Here is a 6438-nt window from a genome sequence, read left to right as displayed (position 1 = left end):
TGAACGCAGGATCTCACAATTAGGATTTTTAATCAAAAATTGTATGTTTTACTTTGAGTTGCAGTGTTAGCTCTTCTGGTACAAGCTGTTCTTAGGTTGTGCTTGATTAAAAAATTTTAGTGTGACCTAATTTGACTTGGCCCCTTCATCTTCAACTGGGCCATAGCCATTTTGAAATATATATATTATATATATATATATATATATATATATATATATATATATATATATATATATATATATACGTTTATCCTTACTTTTTCTTTTTAACAGTTAGCTTTTTCTATTTGATTTTAAAAGCTAATGGAACCAATGTGATACTGTCCAATACGAATTAGTTTTGACTTTTTGATTTGTTCGTAATTCGTCAACTACTATTAAAGTTCATCTTAACTTTTTTATATATATTTTTATACATATATTTTTCGAGTATCATAAATGAGCTGCTTTCCGAACCAAGGAAAAATTCACCGAACATTTGAATATGTAACTGACTAATGGAAAATACAAATTTTGAGATACTTAAGTATACATACATACAAACACATACACACACATATTTATGTATATATATGTGTGTGTGCCTGCATGTTTGTGCATTCTAAAGAATATCCCCTTACCTTTGGGCACTGAAAATGGACAATAAGTAAAGGATTGGCCCAGAGATCACGAAGCCCACCAAGAAAGCGATCCAGGTCGTTGTCGTGAAGGGTAAAGTTGGATTCTGCCATCTTGGTAAAGGTGGGTCGACCCGGCCGAGAAAGCATCCTTGCTGAAAATTAATAACAATAATAATAATAGTAATAATGATAATAATAGTAATGATAATAATAATAATCCAGACTGTTATAAGGATTGTATCTGGGGACATCAGGATGGAGTTTAGAATAGAAAAATGTGCCTTGGTCAACACACAGAAAGGCAAAGTGACGAGGACTGAAGGGATAAACCTCAGAAAAGAATTTTTGTCTAGTAAATGAAAACATTGAGTTTTTTAAAAGGATTAAAATTGAGAGCGCTTTGTCTGTCCATCCACACTATTTCTGTCCGTCCACAGATCTTAAAAACTGCTGAGGCTAGAGGGCTGCAAATTGGGATGTTAGTCAACACCCTCTAATCATCAAACACACCAAATTGCAGCCCTCTAGCACCAGTAGATTTATTCTTTATTAAAGGTTAAAGTTAGCCATAATCGTGCGTCTGGCAACGATATAGGACAGGCCACCATCGGCTAGTGACTAAAAGCTTCATGGGTCACGGCTCATACAGCATTATAAAGAGACCACCGAAAGATAGACCTATTTTCAGTAGCCTTGATAATACGCTGTACAGAAAACTCAATCGCACCGAAGAAACTTTGGCGTATTTTATGCTTGTTATTATCATCAGAACTGGTCAGCAATTTCTCGAGATGTATACTGGTATTGCACCAGCCCTGGTTCGTTTGTGAAGCCCCTAGGTTGGGTTAGTTCTAAGGGGTGGTTAAGTTAGGTTAGGTTAGGTTGGCTTAGGTTAGGTTAGTTCTAAGGGGTGGTTATGTTAGGTTAGGTTAGGTTGGCTTAGTTTAGGTTAGTTCTAAGGGGTGGTTAGGTTAGGTTAGGTTGGGTTAGGTTAGGTTAGTTCTAAGGGGTGGTTATGTTAGGTTAGGTTAGGTTGGCCTAGGTTAGGTTAGTTCTAAGGGGTGGTTATGTTAGGTTAGGTTAGGTTGGGTTAGGTTAGGTTAGTTCTAAGGGGTGGTTATGTTAGGCTAGGTTAGGTTGGCTTAGGTTAGGTTAGTTCTAAGGGGTGGTTATGTTAGGTTAGGTTAGGTTGGCTTAGTTTAGGTTAGTTCTAAGGGGTGGTTAAGTTAGGTTAGGTTAGGTTGGCTTAGTTTAGGTTAGTTCTAAGGGGTGGTTATGTTAGGTTAGGTTAGGCTGGCTTAAGTTAGGTTAGTTCTAAAGGGTGGTTATGTTAGGTTAGGTTAGGTTGGCTTAAGTTAGGTTAGTTCTAAAGGGTGGTTATGTTAGGTTAGGTTAGGTTGGGTTAGGTTAGGTTGTGTGTGAGAAACATAATGAGATTATTTTCAAGAAGATTCTATAGTTTGTTTTTAAGATATGGCATCCCGCTTTTTCAGGGAAGGAGCGGAACTCGGTTAGAATTCAGGAAATATGCAACCGGTCAACTTGACTCACGTCCTCCGAGAAATGCGTGCTGTAATCCTGGAATTTGTGGCGGTCCTCGATTCCAGAGGTATAGAGGTTTGCGATCCCCATCTCACCCAGGTCCCTCCCGAGGTATCCCACCAGGCCGCAGAAGGTCCCGTTGGGCAGCAAGTATCCGAAAAGTTCGTCTGCAGAAGAAGAAGAAGATGAATATCTTAGTAAATAAAACCATATATATGTGACTCAGTCTGTACGCCGCAACTCATATTAGTAGACTGTTAATATTATTATTATTATTATTATTATTATTATTATTATTATGATTATGATTATTATTATTATTATTATTATTATTATTATTATTATTATTATTATTATTATTATTATTATTATTATTATGTTAAAAGTAATTGGCCATATCTGCACCATTACGGTTGTAGAGATTGTTCTCTATTTTTCGAAGGCTTTTTCAGTACTATTTAAACAAGCTAGTAGAACGTCTATCTATGGCGCTATACTAGCCTGTTCAAGTAGCACTGAAAAAGCTCTATTCGAAAATAGAGAAGAATGTCTGCAGCTTAATGCTGCTGAAGTAACCATTACTTTTAATAAAGTATGCTTGAGAGAGAATCTGCTTCCCAAGTACACTATTATTATTATTATTATTATTATTATTATTATTTATTATTATTATTATTATTATTATTATTATTATTATTATTATTAATTATTATTATTATTATATTAAAAAAGGCTCATAGCAGCATGATTCATGAAATGGAGCAAACAAATCCCCACAGTTATGTAATGTGTACATATTGAAAGATAAATCTGTACAGATAGCTTTTCGGGAAACTGTTCGAACAGTTCCCCCGATGCTTTCTTTGCAGACTTATTATTATTATTATTATTATTATTATTATTATTATTATTATTATTATTATTATTATTATTATTATTATTATTGTTATTATTATTTGGAAAAACTCTCTATCACGAAATTATATATTGTTCTAAGGGGTCCACAATAATAAAAAATGTTTAGAGTTCGTGTATAATTTAAAAACACTTTACAAAGCTTTCAAACCCTATCTGGGTTCATCTTCAGTCCAAGATGAAACCATGGAAGGGCTCGGAAGCCTCCGTGATTCCAGTTTTACGTAAGTTTTATTTCAACAGAGATCTTTCACATTCACAACTGGTCCCTGATCACCTCTATTTGTCGAGAACAACCAGATTCACTGAACAACAGAAGCAACAATATGCAGTAAATATGCCTCGCCCTCGAACTTCTCAGTTCCAGAGGGCCTTTATTCCTCCTCACACCGTTGGCGGACAGTGGAACAGCCTCCCTACTGAGGATCTACAATTTGAACCTCAGAAGTCCCAGAGAAGATGCAATGCATTACTACTATCCTAAAGCAATTCTCGTGGTATTTTAATGCTCACATTTTTATCTTATTTACCTATTAATTTGTTCATTTATTTTTTTACTTCTTAATTCCTATAATATTCTGTTACTTCTTTCTAATGAACAGCAATCTTGGGAAGTTTGATTTCATGTCAATAACCCCTATGGGATTGTTCCATAGGAATAAGTTTCACTGAATAATAATAACATACATACAAGGAGAGAGAGAGAGAGAAGAGAGAGAGAGAGAGAGAGAGAGAGAGAGAGAGAGAGAGAGATTGATTCGTGGCTATCAAAACTGGCGTCACAAAATCTGGGTAATTGATGCCGAAATAAAATTGAATAGGAAGTTAATAAGATAGATAAATAAAGAAGCTTAAAAGGAGTCTCATATTAATATGAATATACACACACACACACACATATATAAATATATATATATAATATATATATATATATATATAATATATAATATATATAATATATATATGTATATATATTATTATATATATATATATATATATATATTTTATTATTATATAATTTCTATATATATATATATATATTATATATAATTAAATAAAGAAGCTTAAAAAGGAGTCTCCATATTTATATGAATACACACATATACACACACACATATATGTATATATACATATATATATATATATATATATATATATATATATATATATATAGTATATATATATATATGTAGTATATATATATATATATATATATATATATATATATATATATATACGTATATAGAAGATAGAGACAGCAGTCTCTTAAATATAGTACTTTCTTTCTATATTTTGGCGTTTGCATGGGCTCCTTTTATTAGATAGAATTCTGTTATAACAGAACATCTTACAGTTATTTAATATATATATATATATATATATATATATATATATATATATATATATATATATATATATATATATATATATAGAGAGAGAGAGAGTAGAGAGAGAGAGAGAGACGAGAGAGAGAGAGAGAGAGAGGAAGCTGAATCACCTGAGGGAACCTCGACGTAGACGAGAGTGAAATTGAAGACTTCTGCGAGAGTCTTCACCACGACGGTGTCACGCCCATACCGCAGAAGGAGTTTCCCACGGGCGTCCCTCTGATAGAATATGGCCGGCTGCCACTCGAAGACCAACACCTGAGGATATATTACACTGAAGTCATTATTTACCAAAAAGACATCGCCCCCCATCCCACACCGAGAAAGGACCCATTACTGTCAACACTTGACGGAGAACTGTCAGTTTTGACAGACGTGTCTACTTCCCGTTGTATTAAGGAAATCGTTGCCTCAATGATGATAAAGTTCTCATTGGTGTGAATGTAAATACTTATTAGATAATATGCATACAAATACGAGAGATTTTTGAAAGCTCTTGTTTTCGTATGTATACGTAAATTTCTTATATAGATTTACATTCACACTAATTTGGGTTTCTACATTATTTTTATGGCTCGTGCTGTTATGATATTTTTGGCCCCCCTGGCAAAACAAGGACCCCGAATTACATGCGACCCCTCCAACGATATCTTTTGTGCATATTTTGTTACAGTACTTTACGGGAAGTAGAATTAACAAACAAACATGCATACATCGTATTGCAATGATAGGCAATCCACAACTCCTCAGGTCCCTCTTCGCCAAAAAACAAAAGGTTACAGTCCTATTTCTCCCAGAAATTTAACCCCCTGTTCCCAGGTACAGGACCCACCTGTTGTCAAGTTTCCAAATAAACCAACACCAAATGTTTTGCATAGTGCTGCTAAGGGTGCAGTAACATTTCTGCCAAAATTTAACCTTTTGTTCCCAGTTACAAGAGTAAACTTTTGTAAAGTTTCCAGAAAAAAAAAATTTTGCGTAGTGCTCCTACCAAACAGAAGATAGTAAAGGAACGTAAACGGTGACTTGCGAGAAGTGAATTAGAAACAAATTCTCCTCATGGAGAGGCCCACTTTACCCTGATGACATTATTCTGTATGTTGCTGATCTTGTCTGGGAAGAAGTCCACGTTTTTGGAGAACTTGTGTCCCACCCACTGGGCGATTTGCTTCACACCTTCTCCCCAAAAGAGCAGGTTCATGTAGATCTTGAAAACGTTGTGATGGCTGGTGTCCTGTGTGTTTTGGATTAGTATTATAAATCAATGTTTGTTCTCTTGAAAAACGCAATAATCAGATTCGAGAAGATAAAGACTAACAGCCAAGGTGATTAGAAACTCTCCAAATTGTAGTTTTCGAAAAAAAATACAGGAGAAAAATAGCTCTTATTTATTTTTCTGGTTTCGAATTCCACTTTCGACGGTCTGTTTATAATTATTTCGAAATATTATTTCAAGCAGAGAAGAATCAAGTTTCAAAATTGACTTTGAAAGTTTCTCTTATCAAAATTATCGTGTGGATATAAATCACTGTAATCAAAATACAGTTGTAATTTCATACTTTTTAAAAGATTAAACAGGGAGAATCGGCTCAAGTTTTCAAATTTCAGTTTCAAAACTTTGTATATTTTGCATTTTCAAATTGGAAATGGGATTTGCTTAGGATCTAGATTTTAAATGTTATTCTGATAATTTGGTCTTTATATCTCCCTTAGCGATGGAAGAGGAAAACACGTTTTCAAATCTGAAAACGTCTTTTTCTCTTCCATCGCTAAGGGAGAAATAAAGACCAAATTATCAGAATAACATTTAAAATCTAGATCCTAAGCAAATCCTATTTCCAATTTGAAAATGCAAAATATACAAAGCTCTTAAGCTAAAGTTTGAAAAGTTGGGTCAATTCCCCCTGGTTAATCTTTTAAAAATTATGAAATTACAACTGAATTTTGATTACAGAGTGATTTATAACCACACG

General features: G+C 33.8%; 1 long non-coding RNA gene across 1 annotated transcript; it reads right to left on the bottom strand.

The window, feature by feature from the left end:
* Positions 1 to 626: 626 nt before the first annotated feature.
* LOC135207712 (uncharacterized) lies at positions 627 to 4713 on the bottom strand. The gene is made up of 3 exons (XR_010313049.1): positions 4576 to 4713; positions 2172 to 2329; positions 627 to 772 (listed from the first exon to the last, which is right to left on the bottom strand). It is a non-coding gene; the product is annotated as an uncharacterized LOC135207712 (long non-coding RNA).
* Between the last annotated feature and the right edge of the window lie 1725 nt (positions 4714 to 6438).

Source organism: Macrobrachium nipponense, chromosome 34 (assembly GCF_015104395.2).
Source record: "Macrobrachium nipponense isolate FS-2020 chromosome 34, ASM1510439v2, whole genome shotgun sequence".
Classification (NCBI taxonomy): Eukaryota; Metazoa; Arthropoda; class Malacostraca; order Decapoda; family Palaemonidae; genus Macrobrachium; species Macrobrachium nipponense.
This window is presented reverse-complemented; position numbering and strand designations above follow the sequence as displayed.